Here is a 23,116-nt window from a genome sequence, read left to right as displayed (position 1 = left end):
GGTTTGTCTGAGTGAATGTACATAATTTTCTCATTTTAGTTTAATAAATAATCAATTTATTTGAGATTTCTGAGTTCGTTTAGCATATTATTGCTTTTGTGTAAAATTCCCATGCTGGTAAAATGGCGGCTACTCTCGGTCAGCGTCAACAGACTTCAGTGAGGACAGTGCGGGTGCATCACATAGAGACAATTTCACGGTCGCACTACTGTTTTGAAGCTGAATGTAATGATTATCAGTTTTCTACATGTGTACTAATATTCAGACACATTCTGTTGTTTCTGTCTTTATCAATAAATGTTGCTGTGGTGTGAACAGGAAAACCAATTGTTTTTTGATTGAAGTAATACAGTAAAGACACGGTTCTTCAGGAAATTAGCACACAGTGCTGTCTAAAACAAACTGTAACCTTGTACTAAATGGATTTTGAGTCATTTATGCATTTATCTACTATAGGTTAGGTATTAGCTCAAAAGTATTGTGGAGCTCCTGCTCCTTAATATAAACAGTACCGGCACCCAAAATGAGTATTGGCACCTATTTCAGTCCAAGTAAAGCACTGAATTAGATAATTGAACAAGAAAAATTTATATTTTTAGAGAATAAAGATATTGCCAGAACTGTCAACACTAACTTTTGTGTCTGTGCTCTCTATATTACTACTAGCAGATTCAGATAAGTCCAAACATACAGTCACTGGGTCCTGATTGTGACAGTGGAGCCCAGTTTGCATCGCAATATCCAGAGATGGCATCAGTGAAGCTGGAAGACTGCAGTCAAACACTGGAGCTGAATGTCAACTTTAAAGATGAAGAAGAGGAGGAGAAGATTGGGAAATCTGTTTCTCAGGGTAAGAGCAGGTTCTATCTAATTAAGTTTGTTGGACATGATTTGGAAAGGCACACACCTGTCTATATACAGTGCATTCGAAAAGTATTCATACCTCTTGACTTTTTTGAGATTTTGTTACGTTACAGCCTTATTGTAAAATAGATTAAATTGTTTTTTCCCCTCATCAATCCCAAAAATGTCTAAGAACCTGTTTTCACTTTGTCATTATGAGGTATTGTGTATAGATTGATGAGGATTTTTTTTTAATCCATTTTAGAATAAGGCTGAACGACAAATTCTGGAAAATGTCAAGGGGTCTGAATCTTTCCTAATGAACTGTACATATCCAAAAGTGGACCTAGAAGTTTGTCCTTAAATATCTATTGGGAGCCCATCTGGACCTTCCGCTCTACCTCCTTCAGATTGAAAATAGCATCAGATATTTCAACACTATCAATTCCTTTCCAGATCCAATTTAGTGTCTTCTGAAGTAGAGGGAAAATCAAGACCTGACTAGTTCAGTTCTCAGGAGATTCAGAGTTGTAAAGTGTGTTGTAGTAGGAAGCAAATGTTTGGTTCATTTCTACAGGATCCATTGATAATTGTCCTTGTAAATTATGAATTGCATTAAAGGCTGATTACTTCTTAATGTGCCAGGCCAGCAATTTACCAGGTTTTTCACCTTGATCATAGGACTGTTTCAGCCTAGTTAAGCTGTTTGCAGCCTTTGAGGTGGGAAGTTCTTCATACTGAGCTTTAAGACCAAATCATTCCTTGTTTACTTCGACCTGAGTTATCCAAAAAAGCTTCTCTCCAATTCTCTGATTTTGCTGTCCATCGCTCTCATTTTCTGATTTATATGATTTTAAACTGGTAAAACGTATAATTTGCCCCCAAATATGTGCTTTGAAAGCCTCCCATCTGGTACTCGCTGACGTTTAGACAGTGTTCAATGTCAAATAAACATCTATATGCACTCCAACGTAATGTAAGAAGTCTGGGTCCTGTAACCATCTGGGATGCAAACGCCATCAAGAGGATCCTATTACTAGTTTTGTATCCCTATAGAATAATCACACAAGGGAATGGTCATTCAGAACAATAGTATCATATCCACTTCCTGCTACATTGGGAAGCAATAAGCAAGAAACTAAAAAGTAGTCTACATGAGAATATGATTTAAATGTGAACATGAATTCTCCCTTTTACTCGGGTTCTGAGTCCTCCAAGGTTCACATAGATTTAAGTCCTGAATTAAATGCTGTAATTTCTTTCTACTCTGCGAGTGGGAAGTGTCTAAACCAGAGGAGCGATCTAGAGTGCAATTAAAGTCCCCTGCCATTAGGACTTTACCAGGAATGGAGGCTATCAATAGAAATACATTCTCAAAGAATTTGGGATTATCATCATTAGGACCATAAACATTAACCAGATTAATATGCTCATTCAAAAGAGTTTCCTCTATCAAAATGTATCTACCAGCTGTATCAGTTATAATAGTATCCACTTGAAATGGAAGATTAGTGAATTAAAACCATAACACCATGAGAATGAGAGGAGAAACAGGATGCTATTACTGGCCCTTGTCATCTCCTGCATACTTTAAGTAGCTCATCCTTCAACAAGTGAGTTTCTTGTAGGAACACAATAGATGAATGAAGTTGTTTAAGCCTAGTAATAACCTGTTTTAAGCTTGGATAGTTTACAAACTCCACAGACATTCCACAAAATAAATTTAAGTTTTGCATTTGAAGTCATTTAACCAAAGATGTAAACATGGAATAAGCTATAGCATAAAGGCATATCTAAAATATGTTTAGTAACCACAAGGACCGCAGGAATATTTTGTAGTGAGGAAAATATGTAAAGATCTGTTGGAAGAAACAAACATAAATCTATCCTAACAACACAGGGTCTTTTGCTAGTAGCCTATATAGTAGCCTAAATATCACAACAAAAGGCGTCTCTATCAAGATGATATGTGAAATATCACGTAGTATTTGTTTGAAAAGTAGCAAAGAATAGCTCCACCTAAAACAGTAACGCTAGTTAGTGAAGCCTGAGACTAACGTTAACGTTACAGTATGGACCGTCCAAAATAGTGGTAGATGATCCACAACACAGGGTCTGTTGCTAGTAGCTACCAAGTAACAATATGGCCCATACGTATAGAGTTAACGTAGTATACCATGATACATTTATAAACCAGAAAAAGTATCAAAGATCAGAAATGAACAGCCTACGTGAGAAAAAATAGATATCATTGAATATGTGCTACGTTACCCAAAGGCCCTTTGCATATGATGTTAGGCTTGCACCTGAGTGTCAATCATTTTAGTCCAAGGACATGATCGAAAGGCCTCCATCATTCTTAAATGGACGAAGCCGGTGGTCACTCTGACAGAGCTCCAGAGTTCCTGTGACGATAGGAGAACCTTCCAGAAGGACAACGATATGTCTGCAGAACTCCACCAATTAGGCCTTTATGGTAGAGTGGCTAGACGGAAGCCACTCCTCATGAAAAGGCACATGACTGCCCGCTGGGAGTTTGCCAAAGGAGGAACTCCGAGTTCGGGCCTCGTTCCAAGGATGATAAGGATGATTCTGGCCCAGTGGGAGTGAGAGTTGTAGAGAGAATGGATCCATATGTGGTGTCAGGTTAGGTGGAGAAGAGGTTGGGGACTGTTGAGTTGGTGAAGGTAACTGAGTGGACTCGTGATGATTTATTGTTTCTCCTCTGTCCAGAGGGAGCGGGTGCTGCGGATTACGTGATTAGAGACAGGAATTGTGACTTGAATTGCTGTCCGGAACAGGGTGGCATTGAAAGGAGTGCTAACAGGGTTAGGTTTAAGTGTTGAGAATGAGCAGTTGAAATGGAAGATTCCAGGTGTCTGTGGCGCCCTCCGTTTGGTGAGACGTAGATCTGGTGTAGAGCGTGGGGAAACAGAGAATACATTATCTGTCATGCTGGGTTTTGATGCATAGTCTCTGCCAGATACGATCAAGGTAGAAAGTGTCAGTTAACCCGTGAGCGATTTTGTTCCGTAAATACTACAGTGTTTTAGGGGTGAAGTTTATGGGCCTGTTGCAGCAGTGTGTAGGCGTGAGATGCCTAGATGTGACAAGTGTGCAGGAGGGCATGAGATAAGAAATGTGTGCTATCGGAGGAGAAAGTTCTGTGTGTTAGTTGTGGGGGGTGCTAACGGGCTGGAGATCTGAGGTGTCTGGTGAGAGAAAGGCAGATTGAGGTTGCCCGGGTTACAATAGTACAGAAAGTGTTGTATGCCGAAGCAGTGAAGGGAGTGGTAGAGGAAGATGGGTACAGGGTGAGGGATCTTGAGAGGATTCCTGTGAGTAGGCAGAGACCAAGAGAGAGTGATGGTAAGAATATGTGCTTCAGTAAGGTGGGATTTTTTTGCATTTATTACCATGGTTGTCAATTGTACTGCAGAAATGGATCGAAAGTCCCAGAAAATAGAGGCTGTTGTGGCAGCGGCAGAAAAGTACTTGGTATTGCGAGGATTTTCTGCACAACAGCTGCAGGGGGTGTTGAGTGGTAGTGGTCTGGCATAGGACTAGATAGTGTTAAATAGTGGAATGGGGTGGTGGATTTTTGTCGTGGAAAATCGGCACGAAGGGACTCAAAGTCAAACTTAAATGAATAATTATTTTTCATCAGCAAGCTGGAGAGGTTCCAACAAACTTAAAAGCACCATAGTACACGTCGGTCGGGAGCTCTGCCGGGGAAGTCCTGTTAGTTGTCCTATATACTGCTTACACAGACAAGTTATATTTGCATGATTTAGCTTGTTAATAATTAATAATTAATTCATCATTAACATTTGGTTCCTGCATGTGACCGACCAATACCTCACAAGGCTTCTTCTCTCCAAGCTGAGACCTTCAAACTGAGATATTCCTTTTGGTTCCCAGAACAATGTTCTGGGCGTACTGCCAATTGGTCTGAGGAGGTCAGTGACCTGCACGAACCAAGAACATTTCCCCTTACATTTTTAGAGCTGGCTAATACTTGGCGGGGCAATTTTGTATTCATTACCGTATCAATGAATTTAATGTATATAGGCTGTGAATGACCTCACACACCAGTACAGTAGGTGGCGGTGTATGCACCTAAAAGTTGGATGCGCTCCGCCAACCAAATCCCAAAGAAGAAGAAGGATGCAAATGCACGTCATTTGACCCGTATGGAGAATGTGAAAAAGGAGCAGCGTTCATCTTTACTATTGATGTTTGATGAAGAGTATCTACCACCCTATGTAAAGCTGGGATATATAATATACCCCATAAGAGAGTTTGTGTAAAACCTGATGCGATGCAAGAAATGTAAAAAGTTTGGCCACATGTCAAGTGTTTGCAGACGGAAGGAATATGTTATTGAAGAGCATGTGAATGTAAAATGTTGTAACTGTGGTGGGGGTCATATTCCTGAATTCCCAGAGTGCCCTGTTAGGGTGAAAGAGGTTGAGGTGTCAAGGATCAGGGCTGTACAGCAAATCTCCTATGTGGAGGCGGTGAAGAGAGTTATAGTAGCAAGAGGCCACAGTTCTGAAGAAGATATGGCGGTGGATGCACTGCAACCAGTTGGAAAGGGTGTACGTCAATCAAGTGATCTGGATACACTTATTTTGAAGGTGGATTGTTTAGTATTTACAGCCACAGTTATTAATTTTACTGCACAATAAGTCCAAGATGCTGGACATCATTATATCTGCAGCTGAGAAGTTTTGGGCCTCCAAGACTTCACGGCAGAAGCCCTGCAAGTTCTACTGTTGCCAGAAAATGTTCCGCCCTCACAAGATCCTTCTGAGCCTGTGAATGGACCTGATTAGAACAGAAAAGCAGGCTGATTTAATTTAAATTTTGTTATTGATAGTTTGTACGATTTAAAAAATACTGTATACACTGAACAAACATATAAATGCAACATATAATGTTTCGGTCCCATCTTTCATGATGTGAAATAAAATATCCCAGAAATGTTCCAGACAAAAACGTATTTCTAAAATGTTTTGCACAAATTTGTTTACATTCCTGTTAGTGAGCATTTCTCCTTTGCCAAGATGATCCATCCACCTGACAGGTGTGGCATATCAAGAAGCTGATTAAATAGCATGATCATCATTACACAGGTGCACCTTGTGCTGGGGACAAGAGTATATGAGTAGGTGCTTGGCAGCATCTAATGGGGATCCCTAACAAATACAAAAATGGCACTCTAAAATGTGCAGTTTTTTTCACACAATACAATGCCACAGATGTCTCAAGATTTGAGGGAGCATGCAATTGGCATGCTGACTGCAGGCAGGAATGTCCACCAGAGCTGTTGCCAGAGAATGTTAGGTTAATTTATCTACCATTAGCTGCCTCCAATGTTGTTTTAGAGAATCTTGCAGTATGCCCAACCAGCCTCACAACTGCTGACCACCGTGTATGGCATTGTGTGGGCGTGCGGTTTGCTGATGCCAATGTTGTGAACAGAGTGCCCCATGGTGGTATCGGGTTAAGGTATAGGATGGCATAAGCTATAGACAACTAACACAATTGCATTTTATCGAAGGCAGTTTGAATGCACAGAGATGCCATGACAAGATCCTGAGGCCCATTGTCCTGCCATTCATCCACCTCCATCACCTTGTGTTTCAGCATGATAATGCACTGCCCCATCTCGACAAGGATCTGTACACAATTGAACATGCTGAAAATGTCCCAATTCTTCCATGGCCTGCATACTCACCAGACATGTCACCCTTTGAGCATGTTTGGGATGGTCTGGATCGACGTGTATCACAGCTTGTTCCAGTTCCCGCCAATATCCAGGAATGTTGCACAGCCATTGAAGAGGAGTGGGACAACATTCCACAGTCCACAATCAACAGCCTGATTAACTTTATGCAAAGGAGAAGTGTCCCGGAGGAGGCAGCGGCAGCTACCCACTTCTCCAGTGCTTCATTTGTAAATTGGGCGGTGCCGGAACCAAAAGTGAGCCCAGAACGGATAAAAAAACAACAACTTTATAACAAAGCATTGCATGCATTATCATGGCTTTCGCGTACAGGCATAGAGCAGTGGTGTGGAGCCGCTTGCAGGAGTTACACACATTTCATGCAATTCTAATTCAGTTTAGATGACAAGACTTTTGCAGAATCTTTTTAATACCTCACAAATGGCCAAAATGACAGGTTACTTTGACACTGAGAATCTGAGATCAATAAAAACGACCTTGTCTTGAATCCATCAATAGCCGAGGCCCCTAAGTGTGCAGAGAAACACATTGTACAATATGAGGAGGAAGATATAGTCCTAAAAAAGCTTTCCGGTTTCACTGACTCACCCAATGATGTGCAGCTCACTCACCGGCCAAAAGCTTATCTCTCTCTTGCTTTACTTTTTTAAACAATGCTGTTCGCTCAATAGGCCTATTTGGAAGTTGTTAACTTGGTAACATACAGACATTAGTATTTTATTTTCAGCAGGATCCATTTGCTTTACAACCTGTGTTTTCCAGTGATTGTATTATAAATATTTGCGAAAGGCCTGTTTTGGCTGCATGCTGTTAACTGACAGATTTGCCACACGTTAGGCATGCCTTGTGATTTGGCTACACACAATCCACAGCTAGGCTATTTTAAAATTAGCTATGGATCCTCTGTGGTGAAATTCTAGTCTTACTCCTGGTGTAGTATTGGGAATGATTTAATATCTTTCTGAACAGACTGCAGAGTGCTGCATCACCTCCAGCACACTTCCCACAGCTATTATTCTATTAGGAGATAAATGATGAAGTGCAATGCTGGAGAGAAGAGAGTTGCCGGCTTATGTCTATAAAAGCACAGAGAGGGAGAGAGAACATAGAAAGTGAATGTCATTGTATTTCTGTGAGAGATACAGGCGTGCTTCTCTCTCTCACCACAGCAATGGCCACGCCTTGGTCTAGGCTACAATGTTGCGCAAACCATAAACCTGGGACGGCCCAACATTAACCAATTCTTAGAATATCACGCACGTTTTCACATTACGTTTTTTTAGGGAGCATGACAATTAGAGGAATCGAAATGTCATTACTCTGATTGCTTTTATTATGATTTTTACATTGCAAACAGTGGAAATTATTTTTCTTGCCACAAGAGGGAGGCTATCTGATCCTGGCAAATGCGTTCCGGAACGAAAGACTACAAAACTGAGAGGTACCGGAGGATCCAGCTCAAATTAAGCACCGCCCTTCTCATATAATGGGGTAGGGCCATCCCAAGGATCCCTGAACGCACGGACTGTTGCACCAAATATTTCTTATAACTAAACCAAGATAGACCACAGCTGGTCGTTTCCAATGGGAACAGATGAGTCATAGTGGGCAGAGCCAAGCACGAGCTAGCGAGATCCTATTGGTGTGTTCTAGCACACATCTACATATTTCTGTTAGGGAACGCCTCCTCTGTAAAGCGCTCGTGTGCAATAACTCAATTTGCCTTTGCGTTCCTTCTAAATAACGTGATTTAAAAAATATATTTGCAACAGGTAAGTCCACAAAACTTAGTCCACTCTGTGCATAACAGATTTTAGTTTTGGGAACAGAACTGTATTAAGATCAGATGTTTCACCGATTAGAACATTTGCAGAATGTCGGCCACAATCCATCTCCTTCCATCTTCTCCCACTGCCGGCCAGAACTTCCTCTCATTTGGTAGTGAGTGGAAACGCCAACCGGATGCTTCACAATTATACATCCAGTGAAATATCTGTCTCATTGATCTGTGGCTGCACTGTGGTAGTGGGGGAACAGGAAGTTCCAGGCAGGCACGCACCATTCCTCAGTATAAAGAAAGCGCCAGAACTGTAATGTCAAGAAGATAACCTTTGTGTCCTTCTTTTTATTACTATAGGTATGTGTTATGACGAGTTTCTCTGGCATCAAGTAATTCAGTATGCAAGAGAATAGTTCAACACTTAGATGGAGAGTTGGTTCAAAGTATTTAATATTACAGTACCAGATTTTTATGACAAGCGGTACCGGGCGTAGCCTATTGTCATCTGAATGACTTAAATAGAAAACCTCTTAGTTTATATAATGCTTTTCCGAGCTAATTCCATCCAACAGTTGCCAACCATTATTGAGTGTCACTCCTCGCCACATATAGGATCACCCTATATGGTATCGTGTTGCACCCTAGTCAGGATATTCCATCACGTACTCCTTCTAAGATTAGCACCAGTGGCCCCCCAGCTATCTTGGCCCGCATACCTTCAGGCACCCACCAGTGACAGAAATAAATACATGGAATGTATGTCATCCTCCAAATCCTTATGCAGCTCTCAATATTCCAAACATTAACTAATACTTTATAAAATATGTAATATCAGTATGTAATAGCACGTTTAGACTTTCTAATATCGAAAGAACATGTCATACCATGCTAGGTAACAAATCCGTTAAGGTATTATCACGTTTGGTGTGTTATTTTTATGTCAAACTGAGTAAACCTGGTAAATATTTTACAAGTCACATAGCTAGATACTTAGGGTTTGTCTGAATGGATGTACATCATTTCCTCAAGGTGATTTCATAAAGAATCCAATTATTTTAGATTTCAGAGTTTGTTTTGCATTTTTGGTTTTGTGTCAAATTAACGAGCTGGTAAAATGGCGCCACCCACTCGGTCAGCATCAACGGATTTCAGTGTAGCAGAGAGACAATTTCACGGTTGCACTACTGTTTTGTAGCTGAATGTAATGATTATCAGTTTTCTACGTGTACTAATATTCAGACACATTCAGTTGTTTCTGTATTTATCGATAAATGTTACTATTGTGTGAACGGAAAATACAATTGGTTTTTGATTGAAGTAATACAGTGAAGACAAGGTTATTCAGGACAATAGTACATAGTGCTGCCTAAAACAAACAGTGACCTTGTACTAAATGGCTTTTGTCATTTATGCATTTACAGTACCAGTCAAAAGTTTGGACACACCTACTCATTCAAGGGTTTTTCTAAATGTTTTACTATTTTCTACATTGTAGAATAATAGTGAAGACATCTAAAGTATGAATTAACACATATGGAGTCATGTAGTAACCATAAAGGTGTTAAACAAATCAAATATATTTTAGATTTTAGATTCTTCAAAGTAGCCATCCTTTGCCATGATGACAGCTTTGTAGAATCTTTGTAATCTACAATGTAGAAAATAGTAAAAATAAAGAATTTGGGAAAATCTGCTATAGGTTAAGTTCCGGCACCTCAAATATCTAGCGCTTGAGCTCCTGTTCCTCTTATAGAATGTTAGCTCAACAGTATTGTGTAGCTCCTGCACCTAAATATAAACAGTACCGGCACCTATTTCAGTCCAAGTTAAGCACTGAATTAGATAATTTAACAAGAAGAAATATAATATATTTTTAGAGAATAAAGAAAGTGTCAGAACTGTGAAGACAATAACTTTTTGTGTCTGTTTCTCAATTTTACTACAGGACGACTAGAATTAAATCTGATGCCGGTAACATCAATAGTGAGGACAAACCCAGCCAGCCTCTCTCCTTCCACACTGATTCCAAACCTACAGTCATTGGGTCCTGATTGTGACAGTGGAGCCCAGTTTGCACTGCAGGATCCAGAGATGGCATCAGTGAAGCTGGAAGACTGCAGTCAAACACTGGAGCGGAATATCAACATTAAAGATGAAGAAGAGGAAGAGGAGGAGAAGATTGGGAAATCTGTTTCTCATGGTAAGAGCAGGTTCTATCTAAGTTTGTGTTATTCATTCCAACTTCTCACTGTGCATGAAAAGTTGCAGTAGAACTGTTTCATGATGAACTGTTTCAATGAGAATATGAGATATTATTTCATGCTACTGACACTTACATGGTTTGACACCAGTATTGCCAGTGTAGACTAAAGAAGTGAAGTAGACAAACTGCCAATGTTTTAAAGTTCTATTAAATGAGTCTGTGTAGTTACGAACCCTTGTGATAGTGAGTGGAGGATGATATGGCTTCTACATCTGTAAGGCTTGCTCTTTGGGGATTTTGGATGGGTTTCTATAAAGCACTTTGTGACAACTTCTGATGTAAAAAGGGCTTCATAAAATACATTTGATTGACATGTATATCACACCAACTGACTGGTTCTTCTGATGTTGTTCACACAGGAGACCATGTTGAGACATTCTGTACATCCAGCGAGCAACAGCAGGAAGATCACAGAGCTAAGAGGTCTCACCATTGCCCACATTGTGAGGAGATTTTCCCAATTCTATCAAAGTTAAAAATACACCTTAAAATACACACAGGAGAGAATCTGTATTTCTGCACTGACTGTGGGAAGAGTTTCACAACATCAAAGGCTATGACAGTTCATCAGAGAGTGCACACTGGAGAGAAGCCTTACTCCTGCTCTGATTGTGGAAATAGTTTCTCTCGACTGGGCGACCAAAAAAAAACATAAACGTATACACACAGGAGAGAAGCCTTACTCCTGCTCTAATTGTGTAAAATGCTTTACAACATCAGCTGAGCTAAAATGTCATCAGAGAACACACACAGGAGAGAAGCCTTACTCCTGCTCTGATTGTGGAAATAGTTTCTCTCGACTGGGCGACCTAAAAAAACATAAACGTATACACACAGGAGAGAAGCCTTACTCCTGCTCTAATTGTGTAAAATGCTTTACAACATCAGCTGAGCTAAAATGTCATCAGAGAACACACACAGGAGAGAAGCCTTACTTCTGCTCTGACTGTGGGACTAGTTTCTCTCAACTGGGCCACTTAAAAACACATGAACGTATACACACAGGAGAGAAGCCTTACTCCTGCTCTGACTGTGTAAAATGCTTCAGAACATCAACTGAGCTAACAGTTCATCAGAGAACACACACAGGAGAGAAGCCTTTCTCCTGCTTTGACTGTGGGGCAGGTTTCTCTCAACTGGGCACATTAAAAAAACATGAACGTATACATACAGGAGAGAAGCCTTACTCCTGCTCTGACTGTGTAAAATTCTTCACAACATCAGCTGATCTAAAAGTTCATCAGAGAACACACACAGGAGAGAAGCCTTACTCCTGCTCTGATTGTGTAAAATGCTTCACAACATCAACTAAGCTAAAAGTTCATCAGAGAACACACACAGGAGAGAAGCCTTACTCCTGCTCTGATTGTGTAAAATGCTTTACAACATCAACTGAGCTAAAAGTTCATCAGAGAACACACACAGGAGAGAAGCCTTACTCCTGCTCAGACTGTGGAAAGAGTTTCTCTCGACTGGACCAATTAAAACAGCATGAACTTATGCATACAGGAGAGAAGCCTTACTCCTGCTCTAATTGTGTAAAGTGCTTCAAAACATCAACTGATCTAAAAGTTCATCAGAGAACACATACAGGAGAGAAGCCTTACTCCTGCTCTGACTGTGGGGCAAGTTTCTCTCAACTGGGCACATAAAAAAAACATGAACGTATACATACAGGAGAAAAGCCTTACTCCTGCTTTGACTGTGGGGCAAGTTTCTCTCATCCTGGCAACTTAAAACAACATCAACGTAATCATACAGGAGAGAAGCCTTACTCCTGCTCTGATTGTGTAAAATGCTTCACAACATCAACTAAGCTAAAAGTTCATCAGAGAACACACACAGGAGAGAAGCCTTACTCCTGCTCTGATTGTGTAAAATGCTTTACAACATCAACTGAGCTAAAAGTTCATCAGAGAACACACACCGGAGAGAAGCCTTACTCCTGCTCAGACTGTGGAAAGAGTTTCTCTCAAATGGGCACCTTAAAAACACATGAACGTATACATACAGGAGAGAAGGCTTACTCCTGCTTTGACTGTGGGGCAACTTTCTCTCAACCTGGCCACTTAAAACAACATCAACGTATACATACAGGAGAGAAACCTTACTCCTGCTCTGACTGTGTAAAGTGCTTCACAACATCAACTAACCTAAAAGTTCATCAGCGAACACACACAGGAGAGAAGCCTTACTCCTGCTCTGATTGTGTAAAATGCTTTACAACATCAACTGAGCTAAAAGGTCATCAGAGAACACACACAGGAGAGAAGCCTTACTCCTGCTCAGACTGTGGAAAGAGTTTCTCTCGACTGGACCACTTAAAAAGACACCAAGGTAAACACACAGGAGAGAAGCCTTACCTCTGATCTTAATGTGGCAAGAGTTTATCCTGATTTGGGCAATGTAAAAACACACCAACGGATACACACTGGAGAGAAGCCTCATCACTGTACTGACTGTGAGACGAGATTTTACAGATTGGGCCATTTTAAAACGACACCAATGTATAAAGGTGAAATCCTCATCAGTTCTCTCAGACCAGCTAAGATTAGTCACTCCACTTAATTCTCATCTCATAAAATAATTGGCAACGTTGAATTGGATCAAATGAGCGTAGGACACTAGTGTAATCCTATTGTTTCTCACTGTGAGAGAACTGTGCAGAGGAAAGGGAGTGTTATAGAATGTTAGCATCTCTTTACTTTACTGATCAGTGTTCACCTGGTCAGTTTTGGTGTGTTTTGTTAGCTTAGGGTTGAATATCCTCTTTTGAGGCGTCTCACAATGGAGTCTGATGGTTGACTGGGTGGTACTGATTCCTTCTGCAGTTTTCTGTGGGAATGAGCTGTTAGGCACAACATACACTGTGTGTACAAAACATTATGGACACCAGCTATTTCCATGACATTGACTGAACGCTATGATCCTTAATGATGTAGTTTTAGTGTATTTATTATAGATCCCCATTAGCTTTCAGCAAGAAACTGCAGTGGGCTAAGGAATGAAAACACTGGACACTGGAGAATTTGAAAAACATTGCCTGGTCTGATGAATCCCGGTTCCTGCTGTTTCATGCTGATGGGAGGACTAGGGTATGGAGAAAACCATGAGTACATGCATCCATGCTGTGTGTCAGCATTGCAGGGTGGTGGTGGTGGGGGTGTGTTTTCATGGCACACATTGGGCCCTTGATAAAAGTGCAGCAACGTTTGAATGCCACAGGATATCTAAACATCATTGCCAATCAGGTGCATCCCTTCATGGCAGCAGTGTATCCATCTGTAAATGAATGAGGAAAATGGGGAATTGGAATTTGGGTTACTTTGTGAATTGACTGTAATTGAAATGGAATTGACCCTGACATTTGCTAACCCTTGTGATAGTGAGTGGGGGTTATATTGCTAATCATTTTCAAAGGGAAGTTGGTTTTTAAGTTTCTGTTCTATATTAAGAAAGATAAGTCAAACAATATTTAACACCTTTTTTGGGCACTAAGTACTTCAATATTTACTTCCACAAATGTTTTAAACTGGTACCTGCTACCTTCAGACACTTGTAGGCGTCCTAGAGCGAAACAACAGACATGAACTTCTTGGTGAGTCTCACCTTTAGATGTGTAGGCCAAACTTCTCGGACGCTACAGACAGAAGGCTCCTGGTCTGACAAACAACACTGTAGTTCTTCCACCGCAGATGAGGAAGGCCGACCTCAGAGGATGTGGTGGATTGAGACGTAGCCCATGCAAAAAAATACATCTCTAGCTTAAACAGACAGATTTTGATGGGGATTGTTATTATGATGCTAATTTGATTTCCACAGGGGTGCTCTAGGGTTTCTTAAAGCACATCAACGTATACATAAAGAAGAGATGCCGGTAACACTTCCTTTTATGGGGTCCTTATTACAGTGTAATTACATGTGTAACTACACTGTAAACAAGTATTGTAGTTAACTGTAATGACAATGTAATAACATGTACCTGGTAGTAATTGTGGAAATATGTCCATAATAAAGCGCTGCTCTACCTTCTTAACCACACTATCAACAAGGCAGGTCCTACAGGCCCTAGTTTTGTCACACCTGGACTACTGTACAGTCGTGTGGTCAGGTGCCACAAAAAAGGACTTAAGAAAATTGCAATTGGCTCAGAACAGGGCAGCACGGCTGGCCCTTGGATGTAAACAGAGAACTAATATTAATAATATGCATCTCTCATGGCTCAAAGGTGTTGACATGTTGGGTGCACCGAGCTGTCTGTTTGAGCTACTGGCGCACAGCTCGGTTACCCATGCATACCCCACAAGACATGCCACCAGAGGTCTCTTCACAGTCCCCAAGTCCAGAACAGACTATGAGAGGTGCACAGTACTACATAGAGCCATGACTACATGGAACTCTATTCCACATCAAGTAACCGATGCAAGTAGTACAATTAGATTTAAAAAACACCTTATCGAACAGCGGGGACTGTGAAGCAACACAAATATAGGCGCAGACACATGCATACACACACACACGATAACATACGCACTATACACACGTACACATGGATTTTTGTACTGTAGATATGTGGTAGTGGTGGAGTAGGGGCCTGAGGGCACACAGTGTGTTGTGAAATCTGTGAATTTAAAATGTTTTTTATGAACTGCCTTAATTTTGCTGGATCCCAGGAAGTGTAGCTGCTGCCATGGCAGCAGCTAAAGGGGATCCATAATAAATACAAGTCCCAGATGAAGAATAAGACCCTATTTCAAAGCATAGTACATGTAATGTTAGCCAAGTACAATGTAATTACTAGTTGTTACACAGGATTTAGCTAGTTAAAATGAAGTGTATCTTTAGGAGTACTTGTAATTAATGTGTACAATACATTACCCATCCTGACAACCTGGCCCTCAATTTAAAGCTTCTGGAAGGGATATCCAAGTGGGAGAATAAATACACTAGTACACCACTGATAGAATAATTTGGTAATGACTAATTATTACACTCCGATTCTTTGTGAAATGTGTTAGAATCATAAAACTACAATCTGATAATGTGTTTAACTTAGTTAGAAGTAAAATGAGGGCTTTGGCTAATTTTTATATCTATGCAAGCAGAATGCAACTGTGAAACCAATAACAGAAAACAGGATGTGAAACTAGACACTGAGAAACATGTCCCCACCGTATGTGCCTGTATAAGATGCATATTTGCCCAGCAACAGAGTATTTGTGTCTTCTGAAACCAGTGTGCAATAGATCCAGGAAGAAACAATAGGTTGCTGTGCAAGCTAACAGAGAAATGTAACAGTTGCCTAAATATGGGCTAGGAGCTTTCTCATTGGCCCACTTAGGGGCGTAGTAGAGGTATACAAAACGTTGTGCATTGTATGATTTTCAGAGCGCTCTCAATGAATAAAGAATGACCATTGCAGTAAGGGGTCTGTTTAATTTATTTAAACTAGAGATTTATACCTCTGGGAATTATTCAAAGATTTAAGAAGTGTTTGACTTCAACCATTGAGATAACAAAATTCTCGTGACAACCACAGAGTATCTGTATAGGAAAATCATTAAGAGCAAACTGCTGCCAATCACAGTGTAAGGTGCTATATTTTGCGGGTGAGGAGAGCTCGTTAGAGGATGCTTGCATTGAAGAGCTGGGCATTGTGTTATGACCTGCATTATCTGAATTAGGCCCACAGAATTATACCTACGGAGGAGCGGCTTCTATGGAGGAACTTTGAATGTCTTTGAACTTCAGAGTTGGTTTAACGTTGGACCAGAGCAAATGTTAGCTAGCTAGCTAACAACCTTGTTTGTGCAGTGCAGTGCAGCACTAGAATTAAAAACAGGTCTTACCTTTTTGTCGTTAATAAATCCAATGTGAAACGTGGTGACTATAGTATCCTTAACTAGCATTGAAAAAGTTCATCCATTCTTCTCAAATTAAACATATCTCGCTAATTTCTGAATCATGCTTGTAACGTTGTCAGTAGGATACAGTAACCTATGCTTCAGAGGGAGGAGCAGGTAGTTTCCACTCGCACACCCACTGGCAAAGGTTTCCATTCCAGCTGGAAGGCAGAAACTGGAATACATTTCTAGAGTGAACTTTCCCAGCTAACAAAATTACGTTCCAGGACGTGACCAAAGTTATTTTAGTCCCTACATAAGTCATGATAACGTTATTGTGAAACGTTCCTTCTACGTAGCTGTGGTGTCCGCTTATGTCCCAAGTATTTTCAGGACGTATAAATGTGGGGAATTTTAAACCGTTAAATATGTGTATTTTTAAGTCAACCTCATAATGTTGCTAATCGTCAGAAAGTACGTTGAGAGCCCCATAAAATGCAGTTTCTGGTAACCACTGGGAACGTAACTTTCGTACGTAACAGTGTGATGGGGACATGGACATTCCGGCTGGCCAAACCCTCCCCTAACCCGGACAATTGTGCATCACCTCATGGGTCTCCCGGTCGTGGCTGGCTGCGACACAGACAGGTATCGAACCAGCATCTGTAGCAACGCAGCTGCGATGCAGTGTCTTAGACCACTGCGCCACTCGGGAGGACCCTTAAGACACGTCATTTAATCTACCTATCAAGAATCTATCAAGAACTGTAAAACTGCTTAAAGCTAAAAGTGAATAACTATGTTCTGTTTATTCAGGTGCTGCTGCTCCATCCTCATCCACAGTCTCTTCCTCGAGCCGCTCCTGGAAGTCAAAATAACACAAACTGGTCATTATTTTCCGTAAACAAATTATCAAAATGCCGGTTTAACGTCGACTCCCCTACTACATTCCTTTTTTACTAGCACAATCATTTAGCTATATTGACCGACTGGATTAAAGTGAAGTAAAAAGGCTATTATCCTCTATGGCCTCCATAACTTGGTTCAGAGCAGTCCTGAACTCTGTACGGATCATCTCCAGTTCCACCATTATCCTCTATGGCCTCCATAACTTGGTTCAGAGCAGTCCTGGACTCTGTACGGATCATCTCCAGTTCCACCATTATCCTCTATGGCCTCCATAACTTGGTTCAGAGCAGTCCTGAACTCTGTACGGATCATCTCCAGTTCCCCCATTATCCTCTATGGCCTCCATAACTTGGTTCAGAGCAGTCCTGAACTCTGTACGGATCATCTCCAGTTCCACCATTATCCTCTATGGCCTCCATAACTTGGTTCAGAGCAGTCCTGGACTCTGTACGGATCATCTCCAGTTTCATCATTATATTATTATTAGTTTTGCTGCAAGTAGTGTGACAATACAAGCCATGAGTACCAGGCAGGACATGGATCAAGGCCATGTGAAATACCTCAATCAAAATATCCACCCTTCATATATATTAGTAGTATTGATAACCATGCATCTGCTGACAGCCAAACAATTTGGAATTGATGTTGACAATACAAGAGAAGCAACATGTTGTAACATATAGGCACATATAACTTGTGTGTGAAACATTGTATTGTATTCTTATGATTGGTAGGGGGTTATTATGTCTGAGTGAATGGGCTGCTTCTACTTTAACATCATGCTGTGTGACTTGTCTTTCTGTCGCCCTATGCGTTTTACATAAAGTCTCCTACATGGAGTGTCTGCTTCTCCGTCGGCTTCTCTGTCTGCTTGTCGGTCAGGCCATCTGCTTCTCTGTCAGCTTATCTGTCAGGCCGTCTGCTTCTCTGTCAGCTTAACGGTCAGGCCGTCTGCTTCTCTGTCTGCTTATCAGTCAGGCCGTCTGCTTCTCTGTCAGCTTATCTGTCAGGCCGTCTGCTTCTCTGTCAGCTTAACGGTCAGGCCGTCTGCTTCTCTGTCCTTTATCGGTCAGGCCGTCTGCTTCTCTGTCAGCTTAACAGTCAGGCCGTCTGCTTCTCTTGTCGGCTTATCGGTCAGGCCGTCTGCTTCTCTGTCAGCTTATCTGTCAGGCCGTCTGCTTCTCTGTCGGCTTATCTGTCAGGCCGTCTGCTTCTCTGTCCTTTATCGGTCAGGCCGTCTGCTTCTCTGTCAGCTTAACAGTCAGGCCGTCTGCTTCTCTTGTCGGCTTATCGGTCAGGCCGTCTGCTTCTCTGTCGGCTTATCGGAACTACAGAGTTGTGTCGTAGTAAATATTAAAATGTTATAGCTTGGTCTGACTAAAATCTTGTGCATGACCCATTTTAATGTTAGGAGCTTGTTTTCAATCAATGCTGTTCCTATGCAAGAACAATGGACAGAGCCAATATCTTCTCAAGGACAACACCCACGCCACAGGCCACAATCTGGTTGCTCCCCACGAGAACATACACACATTCACACACACATCTCCATGCATACGCACACTCATCCTCATGCCTCACGAGTTACGCACACACACAAACTGCACTTCCTTCTACTGGTGGGTGCCTAGGGCAGAGGACTCTGCCGTGCACAAAATGGGGCTTCTACTCTGGACAGAGCAGACCCGCCTCCTACGCCTCGGGAACCAATCAAGGGACTAGAAGAAGGACCCCTTCCTTTGTGTTGCATTGTATAAAGTAATGCTGAAAACTCTGTTTTTGATCCCTTTTCAACTGTCTCGATAAGAGGCAACTGAATGGGTCCATGCATGTAGCTTGAGCAGTACCAGCTATCTCTGTTGTTTAATAAACTGCCTTTTGCTTAAACATATTCCTCTCCGTCTAGCGTCGTTGGTTCTGTACTTCCTCTCCTGTATGGTTTCACCAACAAAAATGGTAGCAGAGGATGGTTTTTAATTCGATCTAAAAAGTTGGTGCGAGAGGAAAAGGCAAATCATCGATCTAAAAACAGACGGAAGAGTGACCTGAAATCCAGGAGAAATCAACTATTCGTCTTGGCTCAGGAACCTGATCAGAGCGCGCTCTTCTAAAAAGGTATGCAGAGCCTGTTAAAACGAAATCTTGCATATTGTATTATAGACCAATACCAAATTATGATCAGTAGTACTGAGCGTGAGTATGAATACTTGTTAAATAATTTCCATCCTAAATGAATTAAGGCATACATGAGATATCTCGTACTGTGATTTATATTAATTAATCTATGTGAAGGCATAGTGGAAATCATAGTATAGATCTATGTGGAATTTAAATCTATGTGAAGGCATAGTGGAATCATAGTATAGATCTATGTGGAATTTAAATCTATGTGAAGGCATAGTGGAATCATAGTATAGATCTATGTGGAATTTGCTGTGTTTTATATTTTAACGTGTCTGTGTTATATCTTAAACGTGTAATGGATGATGGGAAGTTATAGTGAGACTTATGAGACCGAACACCAATCTGTGGAATTTAGTGAATTTGACCTAGGGTTTCAGGAACTGGGGACTGGGGAGACTGATATTGGAGTTGTGCAATGATTCTAGAACAAGCGTGAGATAACTAAAGCGTGGTGTGTGCTGTGTGTAGAAATTACTGCATTGGTATATGTGACTGGAATTCTGACTTTTATGATAATGATTGCACTACACATAATATAAAAACAATCAGCCTCTTTATATACGAGGGTGTCGTACATGAAATAAGTCTGTAATTGATACCGATAATACATCCTTTGAAATAAAACACCAGGGACAGGTTAAGTGTATAAAGATAGAGAAAGCAAGATGGCAGGACCAAACATAACTAAACCCAAGTTTAATGAATACCTAGAACAACGAATGACAGAGAGAGCAGGGGGAAAAGAACAGTATAAGACAGTTAAAAAAGTATGGGAGGAGGTGAAGTTGAGATGGACACAGGCAGGTTACCTCAGAGGGGGACCTCCCTCGGAGGAAGAACTCAAGATTATGGAGAAAGGTCTAGAAGTGGCAGTTGAGAAAGCCAAGGGGGAGGAAGAAGGAAAGAACAAGGCACATAAGTTTAAGAATAAGGGAACTAAGGAAAGAGAGAGGGCTGAGGGAAAGCTGAGAATAGGGACATGGGCATTAGAGGAGAGCAGGAGGGTGCAGCCAAAGACGATGTGTGTGGCCACTGCAGCTCCAGTAGAGATCCAAACCCCATTCAAGGGTTCTCCTACAGCTCCCCCAGAGGCCAACACCAGCACCACACCTGTTCCCACTTCACTATACCCATTGTTGACAAAGGAGGCACTGCGGCCCCCACCATACACACCAGGACAGGATCCTCAGCCTGCAATACAGGCCCCTGTTCTAACAGTAGGAGAAGGGAGCCTGAAAGGCACCATGACTTTTGACATATCTGGAGGGCAGTTGCTGTGTGAACAGCCGCCCTCTACCAGCACTCCATATCAACCCAAAGAACGAGAAGGGGGAGACCCGACCTCTCCTGGAGGTCGCTCCCTGCTCTCTTTTAACAACCCTGTGAGCGGAGTGAATAGTGGGTGTCACCAACAACTGAACCCAGAATTTTTCAGACAACATTCTTCACAGGACCTTAGAGGGGGAAGGCGTGGCCAATTGAGCAATCAAAGCAGAGATATGGAAGATGATGAAGACAGAAGAGCTTACATTAGCGAACTGGATAAAAACAGAAGGATACCCACTGAAGATGAAATAGAAAGTGAAATTCAAAAATTGGAAATCCAATTAGGAAGATCCCGAGCTGAAGTTGAGGTGCTCCTTGCTCCAGGTGAGAACGAAGGGGCCGAGTACCTAGTGGAGGGAATAATGAGAGGAACAGTGACAAAGCGTGACAGATACCTTGAGAGATATCACAACACATGAGCAACATCGGAGGTCAGCCAGAGTGGCAGAGAGGAACAGGACAGGAGGACCCCAAAGAACAGACTGGGAAACCGAAAGGTCAAGAATATGCCCTCTCAGGCCTGCAGCTAATCCGGCCTATGTGGAGTATGAACCATGGAAGATGACTGATTTGACTACACTAATGGAACAAATGCCCAGTCTGCATGGAGGAGCGTCCTCCTGGTTGAACAAACTACAGACTCTCACATCAGGTCTGAACCTATGTCTAGGTGACATGAGGGCATTAGTTGCAAGAGCAACTAATCATGGAACAATGACCAGCATCATGACAGCTGCAAACCTAGATGGAAGGGCAGCTACCCTGCCTCTAGATCATTTCAGGACAAATCTATGGGATGCGTTGCAAAGGGCCTACCCCACAGAAAGAAACCAGGCCTTGCTTTCCTCCTTCACCATCAACCCAGGAGAGCATCCAGCGGAGTATCTAGACAGAGCCAAAACTACCTGGAGGACAGTAAATGAAGAACCATTTGATCACACTGATACAACCTCAACATGTGGAAGGAGATGGTGATCAATGGATGCCCAGGGGATGTGAAGACCAAGCTACGTGCAACAGTGGGTTTAACAACCCTTCCCTTGACGCAATTCAACGCACATGTGCACCACCATGTTACTCAACACAACAAGGATAAAGGGGGGGCTGAGAGTCAGGTCCAATCTCTCCAAGTACAACTACTGAAACTCCAACTAAAGGAGGCCCAAAAAGGAGAAAAACCAAAGAAACAAATGCTGGCAGAAGAAACGCCTGGTGAAAATGGAACACCTGATCTCTCTCAAGTTGTAACAACCCTAGCTCAGATTGTCTCTCAGATGATCCAACTACAAGCCTCCCCTCCACAGGGAACACCTGCCCCATATCAACCCCAACCACCATTTTCCCCACAACATTACGTCCCACAACCACAACCCTGGCCTCAACAAGGCACTACACCAGGTCCTCCCAGAGGAGGGAACTACCTGTGTTACAATTGTGGAGGAGCTGGACATTTTAGGCGTGATTGTAAGGAACACCCACAAACTAACCATCTACCCCAATGGAGGGAAAAGGCAGAGGAGCACCACAAGGGAGGGGAAGTGGAAGGGGAGGACCCCCATACCCATCACAAGCACCACCCACTCACCATCAAGGCCAGGTGAAGCAAGCACCGACGTTTTCACCTCCCCAATACCAAGCTGCAGGGTTCCAAGGTATGGCGGGGGAACCCATGTTCTGGCCATGAAGGTGCCCACCACCTACGACAGAAAGAGGGGGCGGCAGAGGACAGGACGAACTCTGGAGGTGCCATGATGGAAGACAAGTTGAACCAGCTGGACTCTGCCGAGTCCCACACATCTGGTGGCACCCTCACATGACAGAAACTGTAGACAGGTTTTCAAAATGGGTAGAGGCAATTCCTACAGAAAACTACAGAAATAGAGGATGATAGGTCAGTCATTAAGTGGCTACAAACTAAGTTAATACCCAGATATGGTATGCCAAGGCAGATAAGATCTGACAACCACACATTTTAGCAACAAACACCTGAAAAAGGTGGAGGTAAGATTCGGAATCATGCACAGATTCGGTTCAGTAACATCCACAGTCCCAACCAAACATTTAAAGCTAAAATAACAGGTTTGTGCAGGAACAAAATTAACATAGGTCCACCAAGGTAGGGAGGTCATATGCCCTCCCTTGATGTACAACAGATAGAAATGACTGATTATGTGTAGAAATTGACGGAATTTTCTGCAGCACTCTCTTCTCAGGTG

General features: G+C 42.0%; 1 pseudogene; it reads left to right on the top strand.

The window, feature by feature from the left end:
* Nucleotides 1–9,489: 9,489 nt before the first annotated feature.
* LOC123484927 lies at nt 9,490–12,944 on the top strand (annotated as a pseudogene).
* The last annotated feature ends 10,172 nt before the right edge of the window (nt 12,945–23,116 follow it).

Source organism: Coregonus clupeaformis, unplaced genomic scaffold (genome assembly GCF_020615455.1).
Source record: "Coregonus clupeaformis isolate EN_2021a unplaced genomic scaffold, ASM2061545v1 scaf0498, whole genome shotgun sequence".
Lineage (NCBI taxonomy): Eukaryota > Metazoa > Chordata > Actinopteri > Salmoniformes > Salmonidae > Coregonus > Coregonus clupeaformis.
This window is presented reverse-complemented; position numbering and strand designations above follow the sequence as displayed.